We start from the raw sequence: 19807 nt of genomic DNA, 5'->3' as shown, positions 1-19807 counted from the left end.
ATCTGGCTGATATTTGGGCTACATTTGTTTTTTGTGTGTCTGGCGGCCATCTTTGGGCTACATTGGGCTACATTGGTCTTCATTGGGCTACATTCGGCTAATTAGCAAATAGCTCATCGCAAACTAGGAATGGTAAAGAATCGCTATTTATTCCTTAAAGTTCGCTATTTAGGAAATGCAAATAACTTTGATGATACATATGGCGGTTCATCTCTAACAAGATAAGAAGCATAGGGATATATTTATGATGACTGGCGCATCACCAGGGATGTGTTAGTAATTCTGTGCCGCTGTTCCGTCACCTATGGTGTGCTGCATTTACAATGCGGCGCATCATGGGGCAAAAACAGCACAGATGCGTGATGTATCTGTGCCGTAAAGGTGGCGCATTGCTGGAGTTGTATCGCAAGTGTGATGAAGCTCCAGCAAGGGTCGGGGGTGCCCCTGTCGCAGGGTTTCTGTTCTCACACAGAACTGTGGACAGAGGATTGGAACCTCGGCGAATTAGGGTGTCCCAAAACTCACGTTAGTAATCAAAAACTATTTAGCAAGCTAGGTACAGTGTCACATTGGATATAACAAACTCTCAATGTTTAGACAATCCAGAATATGAACTTATAGTACCTCAGGATACGTGGAACTCATGAACAGTCGGTCGTTATAGATTTCTTAGAAACCAGAACATGGAGTTAAGAAGAACAGATGTGTATTTGAAATGTTTATTTACTAATGCCGTCTTCTCAGGCGTAGTACCTTAGATAATAAAAGTACACATATTATCAGTAGCAAAATTACCAGCATAGTTACTAGTACATAAAAAGTGAATGGTGATAGTATGTTAACATGCTGTAAATGAATAAGAGTTAGCAACACTTATAAGCAGCCGCGGGCCGTGGAGGGAGTTACGGTGAGGCAGGGAGGCGGGGAGGGGGAGAAGCAGGGTGGAGAATACAAGTACACATATTATCAGTAGCAAAATTACCAGCATAGTTACTAGTACATAAAAAGCGAATGGTGACAGTATGTTAACATGCTGTAAATGAATAAGAGTTAGCAACACTTATAAGCAGCCGCGGGCCGTGGAGGGAGTTACGGTGGGGCAGGGAGGCGGGGAGGGGGAGGGGCAAGGTAGAGAGGGCTCCACCCTGCTTCTCCCCCTCCCCGCCTCCCTGCCCCATCGTAACTCCCTCCACGGCCCGCGGCTGCTTATATCTCACCCTCCCTAATACACATATTATATTATTTGCTAAGAAGGTCTCTTTGTGTTGGTTTAGGGCGTGCCCATACTTTAGTGTCTTAGATTTGAAGGAATCACATCAGCATACACCAGCTCTCTCTTCATGTGAACCGCATCAACTGTTGTGTATGTGTGTTCGGCAAAGCAATATAAAACCCGCCTCATGCCCAGAATTGGCAGAAGTTGCACTTATGTTATGAGTATGAAGTCGTGGAGATCAGACCTCATAACAATTCTGTATCGTGTTGTTCTTGAAACTTTAGCACTCGCTGTACAGATATAGTTTAACAAGTAAAGCAGATAGTAGACCAATAACATATTATTCTCATGTAAACCACGATGAACTACTAGGTGGAAAGCTAAAGCAACAACTAAGTGTCGTGTGCAGAAGTTGCAAAAAAGGAAAAATGGCGTTTAAACCGGTAATGAGCCCATGCTAACTTAACACGGTGTAAAGATATCCAGGACCTAGATGACACCTCCTCATGATCCGGAAACGAACTGAATAAGATAATAGAAGTGCCATCTCATGAGAGCAGATTGCAAGTTTATATGTGGACGGTCCGCAAGGTAAAGCATTAAAAACTAGGAAAATTCAATGCTAAAGAAAAATAAAACAGCCAAGTACTTTATCGAGTCTTAAGCCAATAGGCAAGGTAAATAATAAAAACTTGACAAATAAGTCAATGAATTGTCAATGAAATGCTAGTACTCAGCATATCAAACATGAAAAAGGTCTATGACATAACTGTGTATGCAAAATAAGCTGCAACAGCCTCCAATAGGAAGTCACCGTCTTCATCCGAAAACAGTTCAGCCATCCAATTTAAAAGCGGAAAAGAACATACGTGCTCTCCCAGCACCGGATCCTCTATCACCATCAGAGGACAGCTCGGTGGGTTTTCAAGAAAGCTGTGTTCCAAGAAAGACTGTGCTGCCGCCAGTAAATTCCAGGGACCAAGTAGTCCATGCATCAATGCCACAGCCATAATCCTTTCGCCAGGACAAATCAACTCGTGAGTAATGATAGGAGTCATCAGCTGATTAAAGTCGACGTCAGGAGAAACCGGTCCGCAGAGACACAAATCAATGGCCCAATCGAAATCACAGGTCAGGCAGTGAAATACAGGCTGGACACAGGTGAAGTAGGAGAACCGAAAAGATAATCCATATGCCGTGCTTAATATCGCCAACGGCATTGTGCCATAATATTCTAGCATGCGATTGCGGAACAGTGTCAGCAGCTGCAGGGTCGGAGGTTGCATAGGAGGGACATCCATATTTAAAAATGTAAAAAAGCACAAGAGCGTCCGCTGGTAATGCAAGTAAAAATGCCAATCCACGAACCAGAGTGCAGAAAATACAATGAAAGGGAGCAGGGATGACTCCAAAGATTTTCTCAAATGAAGTCACGAGACCACTGGTAACAACTTTAAAAAAGTGTGCCAGGGATTTTGTGGAGGATGCGTTAAAGATAGTCGGAAACATGTTGCTGAAATTGAAAGGCAAACCTGTGTACGGGTGTTCGCTATGTGAAGTACGAAAGTTTCACGGGCCGAACTCAAGGCCACCTCTCTCTGAGACAAAAGAGCTCTTATTCTTGCCATGCCGTTGAAACGTGTCCCAAGGTTGGTATTTGTGGCCAGATTGAAAACTCCCTATGTTCATGTGTGGGAGGAAATAGAACATTTCTGCAGCAAATAACCCGTTCACTTACTGTTACGATAAAAGGAATACTTTTAATTAACTCAGAACAATCTTCATTATTGAGCATCAAATAACTACCATTTTCCAACAACTTGAACGTGGGGATGATAGCAGGAACTGGCGTGCCTTGCAACACGCAAGCCATATTTGGTCGGTGTTTGTTGCATGAATCGTGTAACTGTATGTGCCTACACATTAGTGAATGATCTGGCGTCTCAGTGCATTCCTCTCCATTCAGATAAACTTCTTGATCATCTTTGAAACATCTGTATGTGTATGGAAGCGACCAGACCTCATGAACAAAAGCACTACCTAAAGGTTCATAAAGACCTATTGGTATATATTTCATACAATTTGAAAACTTATATAAAGCAAAAGGCAGCGTTATTAAACCGTGGATAAGGCATGTTGCCAAAAAACCCGCAATCCTCTGCTGATGATGTCACTGAGCATGTAATGAATGATGTAATATGTGACATCATCAGCAGTGGATTATGGGTAATAGTATCTCTAGTTTACTCCCCTATAGCTGTCTTTCTTTTAACATAAGTGTGTGTTTCCTTCCCTTATACTTACTGTTTTTGGTTCGCTTCCAGTTCGCGTACCAGCGAGCGAACTAGGAAGCGAACTAAGAGAAATAGAGGTTGGCACAGTTCCAAATATTGTACCAATTTTTTAATAACGGGGAGGTAGTTCTGAAAAGAACTTTTTTTTTTATTTTTCTGAACATTTTTTTACTGTTTTTGAATTTTTCGGAACAGTTTTATATTTTTTTGGGTTTTTCTTGGAGGGGGCAATGAAAACGATTCATTGTAAAGGGCTCAACAGGAGCAACAAAACAAAAAAAAGAAGTATTTATTATTTTGGGCGTTTCGGACAAACTTGCATATGATAGTCAATAGCTCTGTTGATCAGAGTGATGCTTCTTTCTCCGTAGGAAATGAATCCATCGCAAAATACGCAGGTGTGTTTTACTTCACCAAATCTCATTTGTATATTTGGCACCATCTCCCTGCCCTCTGGTCCCGTTACTTCCGGTACAACAGATCTTCTGGCCATAATAGGGAGATTATCTAGGTCGTTCCGAAACTGTGCAGCACTGTAGTTGTTAGGATGCCACCTAGTCATATGGCGATGCATTGTGTAGTTTCCGAAACTGTATTTTTTGTCGGTCCCTCTGGACAGTCTATCTTGACATATAAGGCAAGTTACGTATCTTGCATTTACTTTTTTCTGACCTTTGGGAATTTTAAAAAATTGCCAAATGAAGTTTTCTTTCCGGTGAGACGTCTTGGGCTGCTCAGGCAAAAACTGCCTCTCTTCGTGCTCGTCCTCCTGTTCCTCTTCTTCTTCTTCTTGTTGAATTACAACTTGAGCAGGTGGTCCACTCTTCCTTGGATGTGGTGGAGGTGGTGGGGAAGCACCAGCTGAAGCTACTAAAGAAGCCATTGCTCAGTGATCACAAAGGGTCTTTCTCTCACAATGATGAAAGTCAGAGTGAGGAAAGAAGGAGGGATTTTCATCATTTGGGAAAAACAAGAGTTCTCAACCAATCAAAAGTGTTCATTTTAGATTATATGACCTAGTCTTACATCATTAGGAAACCAAAAGTGAAAATGAACCAATGAAAAGTGTTATTACCAAGTCACATGACTTGCTGTGTTTACGTTAAGCGCTTTGCAGGGCCTCCCGGTTTGCTTCCAGAAACCTGCGCTTTGGCACTCGCTTCGCGTACCAGTTCGCTAACGTAGCACGTCATATGACGTATCACGCGACAACGTGAAACGTCATGCGGACGGGAGGCGTCACGATGTTGTTTTCTAACGCGGCACTTGCGGTAAAGAAACGTTTACCGGCTCGCGGTCTATTTCGCGGCATCAAGGTCAGCTAACGGGAAGCTTCCCGATTCGCGAAGCGGGAACGAAGAAAAAAAAATATTTAAAAAAAAAATTATTCATAAACATATAAAATATATTTTTGGATTTAAAGAAGAATACATTTTACAGCTACAGATATTAGCTGTTAAAAAACCAATGAAATTCACAGAAAAAACCATAGGTTATAGACCATATATAGTTAGGAATTAGCATTTACAAAACCTTGAAAATTCACTGAAAAAACCATAGGTTATAGACCATATATAGTTAGGAATTAGCATTTAGAAAACCTTATTTTACTCACACAAAACCATTGAAATTCCATATATAGTTAGTTGCACTAACTATATATCGCGCACCCGCAATCCACTGCTGATGATGTCACATATTACATCATTCATGACATGGTCAGTGACATCACTGATGACATCACTGATGACATCTCAAATGACATCACTGATGACAACATCCAGTGACTGTATGTTTCTGTAAAGTTAAAATATGTCTTAGATATTGAAGAATGAGTGGATGTATAAGTGTCTGGATGAAGGATTTAGTAGGTGCGTGACTGACTGTATGAGTGAGTGATTAAATGTGTCTCACTGAATGCATGGGTTAGTGACTAAACTGTCTTAATTTGTGCATCATTATGTCTGTTGTGATGTAAACTGCTGCATGTGTTGATCATTAGCTATACGAGAGGCTATATGTGTTATTAATTGGTTGCCCAAGTATTTCTATGGGAGATTGAGTTTGTGTGGGGGTGGCTGGGAGGTGTGTGACTCTGTGCATAGATGTGTGAGCAGTTGATTCACTAGGTGTATGAGTTCAAGAGTGCATGTGGAAAAAGCTACATGGGCGGTTGACTGTGTGCATGAGTGTATTGATGAGTGAATGGATATCTCAATGCTACATGTCATAGTAAGTACATATGTAAAACACAGTACATGTGAGAGTTGGCATATATAAATAACTGTGCATGAGAGCCACTGAATGTGTGAGTGGCTGTATGGATCATTGTGAACTTGTATCAGGGATTGTATAAGAGAGTAAATATGTGTTAGTATATGTTTGAATAAGTAAGGTGTGTATAACTGTATAGTTGAGGAAATGGAGGTGAGATTGTTTCTTTGCATGACTGACTAGGTGTGTGAGTAACTCCATGGATGAGTGACAGTGTGTGAGTGTCTGTATACACTGAGTGTATCTAAGGTTATATTAGAGTTTGAAGAGGTTTATCGTATTAGCACAAGAATGATGTCAAATGAGATGTCATCAGTGATGTCATCAGTGATGTCATTTGAGATGTCATCAGTGATGTCATCAGTGATGTCACTGACCATGTCATGAATGATGTAATATGTGACATCATCAGCAGTGGATTGCGGGTGCGCGATATATAGTTAGTGCAACTAACTATATATGGAATTTCAATGGTTTTGTGTGAGTAAAATAAGGTTTTCTAAATGCTAATTCCTAACTATATATGGTCTATAACCTATGGTTTTTTCAGTGAATTTTCAAGGTTTTGTAAATGCTAATTCCTAACTATATATGGTCTATAACCTATGGTTTTTTCTGTGAATATATATATATATACATATATATATATCAATGCTCGAAGGTGTCCACCTTTGAGTAGCACGCGAACAGCAGCTTGGTTTATGTATAGGTGAGGACGGGGATCCACTCGTAGACGCCGCTTCATACGGGATCTGCCCGACGCGTTTTGAAGCTCCATATGCTTCTCTTCAGGGGCTTTAATGGAAGCGGTGTGTGCAACCGCCGACCCATTTCCCCATTTTATATATAACACACCCACCGATGGGAGGCTCAAATGAGACTGTGCATTCTGGGAAGTGTGGTCCGGGAAGCACACAATCAAGTCCTGTATGGACTCCACAAGTGGGCCCGTCCTGGATTCCAAGTACGACTGCTGCTTCACTTTCGTGACCCCCAGGGTACCGGGGTGGTGCATACTCCGTGGCTGGACGGCCGCGTATAAATCAATGCTCGAAGGTGTCCACCTTTGAGTAGCACGCGAACAGCAGCTTGGTTTATGTATAGGTGAGGACGGGGATCCAATCATAGACGCCGCTCCGTACGGGATCTGCCCGACGCGTTTCGAAGCTCCATATGCTTCTCTTCAGGGGCTTTAACGGAAGCGGTGTGCGCAACCGCCGACCCACTTCCCCATTTTATATATAACACACCCACCGATGGGAGGCTCAAATGAGACTGTGCATTCTGGGAAGTGTGGTCCGGGAAGCACACAATCAAGTCCTGTATGGACGCCACAAGTGGGCCCGTCCACGATTACAAGTACGACTGCTGCTTCACTTTCGTGATCCCCAGGGTACCGGGGTGGTGCATACTCCGCGGCTGGACGGCCGCGTATAAATCAATGCTCGAAGGTGTCCACCTTTGAGTAGCACGCAAACTTTACATTATAAATCATTTGTTGATAGTACCATACTAATTTTAAGAATTGTGGTGTATTCTAAGGTGATTTTACCATGTGAAAAAGCCTTCTGCTGAGATATCATGAATCAGGTTTGAAAGAAAACTATTATCTCTTGCTTTTTCCACAGTGGTTTGGAAGTGTTAGGGTTCGAGGGAGAAGAAGGAGACCTTGAGTTGTGGTTAGGGTCGAATCACAGAAGAGGAAACACACTTTTCACAGGCTCCCTTATTCCTCTAAAAGGACGCCGAGCACATAGCTTGATGCTTGGCTTACTGACTTGTTCTTGACCACGCCCCCTTCCACTTCCTTGTTGTTCCAGATCCGTTGAAGCAAGCCTCTGTGGCATCTTCGAGAATCCTGTCCGCTACCTTGGTTCCTGTCCCCTCTCTCCTTGGTGGTGGTCCCTCCTTGTGGTGTAGCGGTATTTATTTTGTGACAGCTTCTCCCCCTTGGCTGCATTTCCCCCCTCCATTACTGTTACGTGCCGTCTAGCATTACCCGCCTTTATATCTGCATCTTCTGTTCGGGTCTCTGTAAGGCTCACGGCATTTTTGTATTTAAAGCCTTTAGTTTGTTCCCCTGTGAGGGAGTCGCTGTTCCGCTCTGCTTCCCCCATCAGAGCCGGACGGCACACCTCGGCGAGTGTGTTTCTGCTCCGCCTTGCTGTGGCTATCAGGGCCGGGCGGAACACCTTGGATCCCGTTCCTGTTTGTAAGGGAGTCGTTGTTCCGCTCCACACTTCCCCGTGGAGCCGGACGGCACACCTTCGTGAGCATGTATCTGCTCCGCCACGCCTCTCCTAAGCTGGCCGGTCGGAACACCTCGACCCCCTCTATTTTCTTGTTAGTTTTTCCCTTCCCCCACAGTGTCTACTGTATGAATGGTGACTGAGTGAGTGTTTAGGTCTCTCCATTTTGACCTCTGGATATCCTATCACTATCCTAACCTCATTCCAGCCATAGACCAGGAAGTTCTTGATTGTTTAAAGGACCTCCGCTTCAAGGAATAATTGTAAAACTAGCACTGGTGAGTGTGAAGTGATAATAATCACAGCTCAATGTTTAGAGTGTTTATAACCTTGCATAGAGATTAAGGGTGCTTATTGTTCTATCCTTCTAGCATCTACGTTTTCTGGCTGCCATTCTACACGACCTCAATCCTCATCCTATGGGGAGAGTGGTGGACACTCCTTGGTTTATTCCCCCATACTTTTAGAGAGCAGCATCTTGAAGCGAGTTTCAAGGTTCTCCTTTAAGTGCTGTTTTTTGGAAGTTGAGGGATTCATCTTCGCTCCTGTGGATCTGGCACTGTACCTGACAGAAAGCCAAGCCCACGTATTTTAAAATCCCCCCGAGCTAAGATGACTAGTGAAGGCATTAGTATGGAACAGGATTTCCATTCTGGCGCTCAGACACCTAGAGTAGAAGAGTTATCCACAATGTTAATGGATTTACAGGCAGAAGTAGGGAGACTAAGGCATGAGAACCAAAGACTGCAAGAAGAAGTTCTCCAGTTAAGACCTCAAGAGAGCATGCAGGGTAGAGAGACAGGTACTATTCCCAAGACCAGAAAGAATTACATTCAACCTGCCAGGTTTTCCCTGCGTTCATCCTCTGCCCACTCCCTCCCTAGAGAAAACCCTGAAACTCCCCTTCCACTACAAGTGACAGTGCACACACCTAGTCCAGTCCCGCTAGCAATGCCTGAGAGATTCACTGGAGACAGAACAAAGTACAGCATTTTTATGAATCAATGCCAACTTTAGTTTTTGTGTAAAGCCTCTGCTTTTCCAGATGATGCTGCTAAAGTGGCATTCATAATATCTTACTTAGCGGGCAACGCCGCTGAATGGGCTGTCCCCTTAGTAGAAAACAATGACCCGTTATTGTATAATTTCACACTGTTTCAGGAGAAAATGCGGAGCTTATTCGCAAGACACACATACATGCAGGCAAGTGACAATGCCGTTCTAAACCTAAAACAAGGATCCAAAGATCTCCTATCTTACATCACTAGTTTCAACAGATCAGTGGCAGAGACCCATTGGCCCGAAGATAAAAGGACGTCCTTATTTTACCGCGGATTATGTGATGAACTTAAAGACCTGTTATCTCAAATCGTGAATCCTCCGGATGACTGCTCCTCCTTTATTGAGCTAACAGTCAAACTGGATCACAGACTACATGAGAGAAAAGGAGAAAAAACCCGTTCCCTTCCTCCCAAATACCTTGTGATACGTTCGGAGAAGAAAGACACTAAGGATACCTCCGAACCCATGCAAATAGGAGGTTCAAGAGGGCCTCTCTCTGTGGAAGAGAAAGAAAAACGCAGGAAAAACAACTTGTGTTTATACTGCGGAAAAGGAGGGCATTATGCCAAAGAGTGTCCTGTTCGTCCTAGAGAATCCAAGAGAACAGTCGCACGTGGGTCTGTCCTTCCGGAAAACTAGAAACCTTGAAGATAGGGGAGATCGAATCTTCAAGGGTACAGTCCTCTAAGATCTCCAAAACCAGACCCACTGTACCAAAAGTGATAAAACATTTCCCCTTAACTGTAACTTTAATCTGCTCTGCTACGGGGCGACACACCATGTCTCTTCTTCTGGATTCCGGGGCCACTGGGAATTTCTTTGATATATGTCTGGCTAAGAGGTTGGGATTGCCTGTTATTGCCAAAGAACATCCAGAAGTGATCAGAGCGGTCGATGGATCTGGATTAACCTCTGGGCTCATCTCGTACCATTCTAATCCGTTGACTTTAGTGTGTGATAATGGGCACTCAGAACAGATTGTCTTTGATTCAATCGACGCCCCGACCTTTGGAGCCATTCTTGGAGTGCCATGGCTTCAGCTTCATAATCCTCAAATTGATTGGAGTGCCAGAACCGTAACCCCAAAATCTTCCTATTGTATGGTACAGTGTTACCAGGTAGCACAAGAAGACATTCACCCATTGTATTGTGTGGCCACTGAGACTCTCCCTGCCTGTTATGCTGCGTTTCAGTCTGTATTCAATGAAGTAGAGGCCACTAAACTGCCTCCTCACCGCAGTTACGACTGCAGAATAGACTTAGTTCCAGGGGCAGAACTACCCTGTAGTAGGATCTATGCTCTTACCCCTCCAGAAACGGAATACTTAAAGACATACCTGGACGACATGTTGGCTAAAGGATTCATTAGACATTCCACCTCTCCAGTTTCCTCCCCTTTGTTTTTTATTGACAAAGAGAAGGTGGTCTAAAAGCTTGCCTGGATTACCGAGCCTTGAACAAAGCTACTGTTAAGAACAAATACCCCCTCCCTCTCATTTCAGTTCTATTAGATCAAGTGAGAGGGGCTAAGATTTTCACGAAGATTGATTTGAGAGGGGCTGATCATCTGATCCGTGTAAAACAAGGGGATGAATGGAAGACGGCCTTTAGAACTAAATTCGGATTATACGAGTATTGTGTAATGCCATTCGGCTTATGCAATGCACCCGCCGCCTTCCAGTATTTTATTAATGACATATTCAGGGAGTACTTGGATATATTCGTCATCGTCTATATCGATGACATCTTGATCTATTCTCAAACAGAACAAGAACACATTGGCCACGTCAAGAAAATCCTCAATAAACTGCAAGAACATCAGCTGTTTGCTAAACTTGATAAAAGTACGTTTCACATCACCCATATCGATTTCCTAGGGTTCATTATCACCCCTGAAGGCATCCAAATGGATCCTAAGAAGATCAACGCTCTCATTCATTGGCCTAGTCCCAGCTCCATTAAGGAAGTACAGTCCTTCCTTGGCTTTGCGAACTTTTATCGCCGATTTATCAGCAATTTCTCAGAAACCATCACACCCATAACGAAATTGTTGAAGAAAGGAGTTGTCTTTGGGTGGACTGCAGAAGCAGAGCAAGCTTTCACATCAGCCCCCATTGTCAAACACGCTGATAACGCCTTGCCATATTTCGTGGAAGCAGATGCCTCACAATACGCAGTGGGTGGGGTGCTATCACAAAGGGACAGTGACTCTGAACAACTACACCCTATAGCATACTTTTCGAAGACCCTACTACCTGCTGAGAGAAATTACACAGTTGGGGAACGAGAATTATTGGCTCTAAAGCTAGCCTTCCAAGAATGGAGACATTATTTACTGGGGTCTCTACAGGTGATTACCATATATTCTGATCACAAAAACCTTTAGTTTTTTAGATCCGCACGAGCACTCACTCCCAGACAAATGAGATGGGTGTCCTTTTTTAGTGAATACGATTTCATCATCACGTACCGCCCTGTCCCTCAACATGGGAAAGCAGATGCGCTATCAAGACTGGGACATTCCACTACATTAGAAAAAGAAGAACCACAACTGGTAATCCCTGCCCATAAAATCATAGGAGCAGAAGATCATTCCCCTCCAGATTTCATTGGAGAGTTACAGTCTCAATACAATGAGATCCCCGACACTCAATGGACAGTAAACCCCGAAAACAGTGTCAAAGATGGGCTTTTGTATCATAACAACAAGTTGTATATACCCCAGGGGCAGTTGCAGGAAAAAGTGATGGAATGGTGTCACAACAGTGCCTTAGCCGGTCATCCAGGGATGAATAAGACAATAGACACATGCCAACGCTGGTTTTGGTGGGACACACTGACTCAGGATATAAGAAAGTTTGTTCAAGAATGTACTACCTGTGCCCGACAGAAGGCGCTTCATTGTGCTCCTACTGGGCTACTTAAGACCATAGCCATTCCCCCTGAACCATGGCATTCCCTTAGCATGGATTTTATCACGGAGCTACCTCCTAGCCAAGGGTATACCACAATTTTTGTTGTGGTAGACATGTTATCTAAAATGGCACATTTTATCACCCTCAAGAAAATCCCATCTGCTAAGGATTTAGTACAAGTATTCGTAGATCAGGTCGTGCGGTTACATGGCTTGCCCTCTGTTATCATTTCCGACAGAGGCCCCCAGTTTGTTTCAAAATGTTGGCAAGGCATGTGTAAGGTTTTAGGTATTGATCATCGGTTGTCTACAGCCTATCATCCCCAGACCGATGGTCAAACCGAAAGAACCAATCAAACCCTAGAACAATACCTGAGATGTCTGTTAACAGGGATTCCAGCAGATTGGGTTAAGGTCATCCCATTAGCAGAATTTGCGTACAACAACAGCACACATTCCTCCATCAAGGTCTCTCCCTTCTTTTTTAATCACGCATATCATCCACGTATGTTGCCTATCTATCTTCCTTCTTCAATCCAGAATATTCCTGCCCTAGAAGAACACCATAAGTATATCAAGAGAGTATGGGAAGAAGCCAAAACAGAACTAACCAAAGCTAAGGAAGCCATGAAAGAACAATCAGATCAACATAGGAAAATAGATCCCACTTATGCTGTGGGCAATAAAGTGTGGTTATCAACCAAAAACCTCAGATTAGAGGGTCCCAAAAAGTTGCAACCTAGGTTTATTGGTCCTTTCCAAATCCCAAAACTTGTTTCCCCTGTTACCTTGAAACTAGAACTACCTCCTCAGATGAAAATCCACCCTGTATTTCACTGTTCCTTGCTAAAGAAATACGTCCCCCCACTGCACCCAGAAGATCCACCTCCCCCACTCATGATAAATGGCGAAGAAGAATATGAGGTCCATAAAGTATTGGATTCAAGAAGACCCAGAGGTAGAATTCAATATCTCATTGATTGGGTGGGTTATTCCCCGGAGGACAGAACCTGGGAACCTATTGAAAATGTGCATGCCCCTCGATTAATCAGGAGGTTTCATGCCCTCCATCCTAACAAACCACGCCCAAGGAATAATTGTAAAACTAGCACTGGTGAGTGTGAAGCGATAATAATCACAGCTCAATGTTTAGAGTGTTTATAACCTTTCATAGAGATTAAGGGTGCTTATTGGGCTTTCCTTCTAGCATCTACGTTTTCTGGCTGCCATTCTACACAACCTCAATCCTCATCCTATGGGGAGAGTGGTGGACACTCCTTGGTTTATTCCCCCATACTTTTAGAGAGCAGCATCTTGAAGCGAGTTTCAAGGTTCTCCTTTAAGTGCTGTTTTTTGGAGGTTGAGGGATTCATCTTCGCTCCTGTGGATCTGGCACTATACCTGACAGGAAGGGGATCTATAAGCTAAGCTGAAAGCATATTTTCTGTAAATTCACATTATCTTTCTCAGTCATGTGAGAATGAAGTCTGACATTCTCAGTAAAACATGAACATACAACAAGAGCAGAGACTGACAGTTGATTCCTTTGTGTTCTACTGCAGCTTCCCAGAGTGTTCTAAATAACAACTAGAGCGCCAACAGTCCTACTATTACAAAGGTATGGCATACCTGAAGCCATCTTGATTGGAATAAAGTGGTAACTCTTAAAACATTTAATTTAAAAAGGAACAAAATGAGGGGGTATATTTTGCCATAGAAAGTATGATTAGTGCTGCAGAAAGAAAAATTAGGGCACATTTTGAGTGACTTCTCAAATCCTCTTCTATTTCATTAAAACATTCTGACATGCAGTCTCCCGAGATGGCCACCAGAGACAAAATAGCCCAAATGTAGCCCAAATATCACCCAGATGTAGCCCAAGTATTGCCCAATGACATAATGTCCCAGAGTGTTCTAAAGAACAACTAGAGCGCTAACAGTCTTACTTATGACAAAAGTATGGCACACAAGAAGCCATATTGATTGGAATGAAGTGGTAAGTCTGAAAACATTTAATTTAAAAAGGAACAAAATGAGGGGGTTCATTTTGCCATAGAAAGTATGATTAGTGCTTCAGAAAGAAAAATTAGGGCACATTTTGAGTGACTTCTCAAATCCTCTTCTATTTCATTAAAAGAATTCTGACATGCAGACTGAAACATGCACTTTGAATACCAGCAGCAGACTTCCCTGGTGACCATTAGCTTTACTACAGTGATCTAATGAGCAACTAGAGTGCTAACATTCAGAATTTATGGCAAATGTGTGACACATCTGAATGCCTTCTTGATGGAACCAAAGTAAACAAGCATTGAAAATGCAATAGATCTCGCTCTCGTTTAAGTTAAAGCCATTCTGTTTGTAATGAGGTGGCTTTTTAGCTTTGCTTTTATTAGTGTTTTTCAAACTTTCATGTAAATAACATGCATATGTATGCATATATGTATATGTATGCATGCATTTATATTTGTATTTATATAGATATGCAGATTATATATGTTTATATATGTATGTGTATATATATATATATATATATTCACTGAAAAAACCATAGGTTATAGACCATATATAGTTAGAAATTAGCATTTAAAAAACCTTATTTTACTCACACAAAACCATTGAAATTCCATATATAGTTAGTTGCACTAACTATATATCGCGCACCCGCAATCCACTGCTGATGATGTCACATATTACATCATTCATGACATGGTCAGTGACATCACTGATGACATCACTGATGACATCTCAAATGACATCACTGATGACATCACTGATAACAACATCCAGTGATTTTATGTTTCTGTAAAGTTTAAATATGTCTTACATATTGAAGAATAAGTGGATGTATAAGTGTCTGGACGAAGGATTTAGTAGGTGCATGACTGACTGTATGAGTGAGTGATTAAATGTGTCTCACTGAGTGCATGGGTTAGTGACTAAACTGTCTTAATTTGTGCATCATTATGTCTGTTGTTCTGTAAACTGCTGCATGTGTTGATCAGTAGCTATATGAGTAACTATATGGGTTATTGATTGATTGTCCAAGTATTTGTATGGGAGACTGAGTGTGTGTGTGGCTGGCTGGGAGGTGTGTGACTCTGTGCAGATCAATGTGTACTTATATCAATGATTGTATAACAAGGTAAGTATGTGTTAGTATATGTTTGAAAATGTAAGGTGCTCTATGTTTAACTGTATAGACAAGAAAATGGAAGTGTGATTGATTCTTTACAGGACTGACTAGGTGTGTGAGTAACTCCATGGATGAGTGGCAGAGTGTGAGTGTCTGTATAGGTGTATGAGTGCATATGATAGTGTTGTAAAGATGAGTGATTGTATGTATGAATGATTGTATGGGTGAATGAGTGAATGTGTGTGTAGACGTAGGAATCAGTGAGTACATATGTAGTAACTAGTATTGGTGTGTCAATGGTTTCAAAAATTATACTCTGTATTTAACACTAGGTGAAACAGAGGTTATATTAAAATGTGAGGAGATGCATTGTATTGTCACATGAATGATATCATCAGTGATGTGGTCATTGATGTCAAATGAGATGTCATCAGTGATGTCATCAGTGATGTCATTTGAGATGTCATCAGTGATGTCATCAGTGATGTCACTGACCATGTCATGAATGATGTAATATGTGACATCATCAGCAGTGGATTGCGGGTGCGCGATATATAGTTAGTGCAACTAACTATATATGGAATTTCAATGGTTTTGTGTGAGTAAAATAAGGTTTTTTAAATGCTAATTCCTAACTATATATGGTCTATAACCTATGGTTTTTCAGTGAATTTTCAAGGTTTTGTAAATGCTAATTCCTAACTATATATGGTCTATAACCTATGGTTTTTTCAGTGAATTTCAATGGTTTTTTAATAGCAAATATCATAAGCTGTCGAATGTCAAGTACGTGGTAAGTGAAAACATTTTCGTGTTTATGCACACTGATCTGCTTTGAATGGTGCCCCCCCCTCATTTCTATTAGGAGTACTCTCTCTTTGCACATAGTGAAGGGTAGTTAACGCAGGCCTTTGCCCCCGTTGTAATACGTCGTGCCTGCTTCTCTCTCCATTTGATTGATTGTTATCCAAGTATTTACTGTTTTAGAATTGGTTCTCTTTGGTTCATTCTCTATTTACAAACAAACACAGAGTCGCAATACTCTGTTTAGTCTTTGCAGATAACGAAAAATCGTGTAAAAAACAAAAGAAAAGGAATCGAGCAAAATCAGTAGGCCACTAATGGGATCTCTTTTTGTCCTCGCTAAAATAGAAACATTAGGAACAACCCCTCATGACAAATACAAAACTAGTGAAATGAACTGAACTACACACAATGATGGCTGCAAAACAGCTCGGCTCCGCCACCCACCCCGCCCAAAATAACGATAAAGAGCGGCTGCCATGATTGGTTGCGGAATGGCCACGACGGAGCTACGAAATGGTGCTGCTCTCATGCTAACCCCAGCTTCAGTCTGAAACATCCAGAAACACTGTAGACTACCAATTCGATCAGTTCCGGTAGCGCCACAATGTAACCCGGTAGAGAAGAACTAGCCCTCCCCTCTTTGACTGATGGTTCTTGTTGCCTGTCCCTTCTGTTGTCATTTAACAGAACTATTTAGCCTGCTGAAAGGGGTTGTGTTCCGACCGCTGGTTGGTGGAGACATTTTGACTATATTCTGGACCTGCGTTGTCGCGTAATGCGTCATATGACGCGCCGCGTTAGCGCATCCGGAAGTCATCCGGGGCGCGCAGCGCGTAACGTAAGCATAACAAGTCATGTGACTTGTTAATAAAACTTTTCATTGGTTCATTTTACTTTTCTTATTCTAATGATGAAAGGCTTGGTCATATGACCTAAAAATTACGCTTTTTATTACTTCAGAGCATTATTTTTTCTTAAATATATGTTATAATGTTCCAGGCTAATGTACTTTCCCGGAAAATTTACAACTGTCCTGCAAGTAAAATATATTCTTTTTTCGAGAAAAAGAGCGTTTCTTCGTCCCATGACGGAGCCGTTGAGCAAAAGAGGGTCGACCTGCTGTCTTAGTCGCCGATACGCCTGAATATGAGATTCTTATCGATCACTTTATGTTGCAGGAATAGAAAACACAACAGCCCTTGACCATTTATCTTTACTGCGTTCCTTCGTATTATACCTTTTACCCTTCATGTAATTGGTCTGCTTTATTTCACTTGCCTTTTAATGATTCTAAAACAGTGACTATTATTAAAAACTTTACCAATGTATATACTACTACCATGTTTTCTTTTAAAAACCTTTATTGTGAAAATTTCATTATACAAATACGAGCCTATAACCACGTGGGCCGGCCACGGAGCAAACTGTAATCGTATATGATGAGTAGACATTTACACTGAAGAGGAACGTAACGGGCGGGCCATTAGGTTGCAAGAACTAAGGTGTCTAACAGTTACGGAATCGGTGGACGTACATTTTATAATTAAAATACGACAGGGCCAGTTACAATAAAATTATCTAGATATACATTTGCGGGCAAGTACCATGGGTGACGTTAATTCGAACTTTCAATAGTACAGTAATCAATAACACATCAGAACTTAATATCAATAGGGATGTCGAAATATTCAATCAATTCTCGTCCCCGCCCGCCATGTGCTTCAAAACTGCATACGTATCTCGTGATTTCAAGGTTCTGCAACCAGTACACAACAAGGAGTTACGAGTCCCATTTATTCCGGCGCCATTTTGGGCGAGGACGGGCAGGTCCAGGATATAGTCAAAATGTCTCTACCAACCATCGACTATGATGATGTTCATATGCTGTATTTATTAGAGTAACACTCATCTGTCCACATGAAATTAATTTGCCACAATCTAAACATGTCATTTTAATCTTTCCAAAGTTCTTCTAAATATTTGGGACCGTTTCCCTTGCCTCTGATGCTGTCAGTGCCACTTCTTTGATGAATGTACTAGCAGGTCAGGGGTTCTCCTCCAAATCTCTCTTTTATGCAGCACTATAATTAATTGGTGCCACCTCTCCATATGACGATGCATGGTATAGTTACCATAACTATATTTTTTTTCGGTTCCTCTGGAGAGTTCATCGTGGCAGATGAAGCGTGTAACGTACCGGGCATTTACCTTTTTTTGCATGTACAGGAAAGGAAAAAAAAATCGAGCGTCCGAGTTCTAAGGTGTCCCAGGGCCATTTTAGTGGACCAGGCCCAAATCCAAAGAACAGGCCGCCATTTTGAGAGTCCTGTTACAGCCGCCTGTCGCTGTAGCATCAAGAGCAGCCGAAACTCAGCTGAATGGCAACTGAAACGGTAAAGGGGCGCCCCACTACAGCAGACGAGCCTCCACCTAGGAAGGCCCGTTCACGCCGCCTCCCCCCCCCCCCTTCGGGCACCCCACGCCGTTATTCGGAGCAGTATTGTAGGATGGCCACACCAGTGCGGCAACTTGCTAGACATCACCTCGGTGGTAACCGAATCTCAACGCCTTGTGGTGTCTTCTATTCAGAAAACATTGTTATGCTGCCTTCGACCTATTCGCCGCAAGTGCGCACGCAACTCAGCTGCATAGCTTGCTAGACACCACCTCGGTGCTAACCGAATCTCAGCGCCTTGTGGTCTCTTCTATTCCAAAAAAATTGTTGCGCTGCCTTTGGCCCCATTCGCACATCGGTCCGCTACTGACGCCATCTCACAGGCTAATGGGGCGCCCCACGCCGAGTTTCAGCATTGTAGGATGACCACACCAGTACAGCAACTTGCTAGACATCACCTCGGTGCCATCCGGATCTCGGCGCCCCACTGCAGATGAAGTGCCTCTCAACTATGAAACCACCACGGTGACATCCGGATCTTGGCGCATTGTGCTGCCTTCGGCCTATTCGCACATCGGTCCGCTACTGACGCCATCTCACAGGCTAATGGGGCGCCCCACGCCGAGTTTCAGCATTGTAGGATGACCACACCAGTACAGCAACTTGCTAGACATCACCTCGGTGCCATCCGGATCTCGGCGCCCCACTGCAGATGAAGTGCCTCTCAACTATGAAACCACCACGGTGACATCCGGATCTTGGCGCGTTGTGCTGCCTTCGGCCTATTCGCACATCGGTCCGCTACTGACGCCATCTCACAGACTAATGGGGCGCCCCACGCCGAGTTTCAGCATTGTAGGATGACCACACCAGTACAGCAACTTGCTAGACATCACCTCGGTGCCATCCGGATCTCGGCGCCCCACTGCAGATGAAGTGCCTCTCAACTATGAAACCACCACGGTGACATCCGGATCTTGGCGCCTTGTGCTGGTTCCGGCCTATTCACACATCGGTCCGCTACTGACGCCTTCTCACAGGCTAATGGGGCGCCTCACGCCGAGTTTCAGCATTGTAGGATGACCACACCAGTACAGCAACTTGCTAGACATCACCTCGGTGCCATCCGGATCTTGGCATCTCAACGCCTAGTGGTATCTTCCATACAGAAAATATTGTTGCGCTGCCTTTGGCCCCATTCGCACATCGGTCCGCAACTGACACCATCTCACAGGCCCACAGGGCGCCCCACGCCGACTTTTACCATTGTAGGATGGCCACACCAGTACAGCAACTTGCTAGACATCACCTCGGTGCCATCCGGATCTTGGCATCTCAGCGCCTTGTGGTGTCAGTCAGAAAATATTGTTGCGCTGCCTTTGGCCCATTCACACATCGGTCCGCTACTGACGCCATCTCACAGGCTAATAGGGCGCCCCACGCCGAGTTTCAGCATTGTA

This window comes from Lissotriton helveticus, chromosome 5_1, assembly GCF_964261635.1.
Source record: "Lissotriton helveticus chromosome 5_1, aLisHel1.1, whole genome shotgun sequence".
Lineage (NCBI taxonomy): Eukaryota > Metazoa > Chordata > Amphibia > Caudata > Salamandridae > Lissotriton > Lissotriton helveticus.
The sequence above is the reverse complement of the archived record's forward strand: the minus strand, read 5'-3'. Positions refer to the sequence as shown.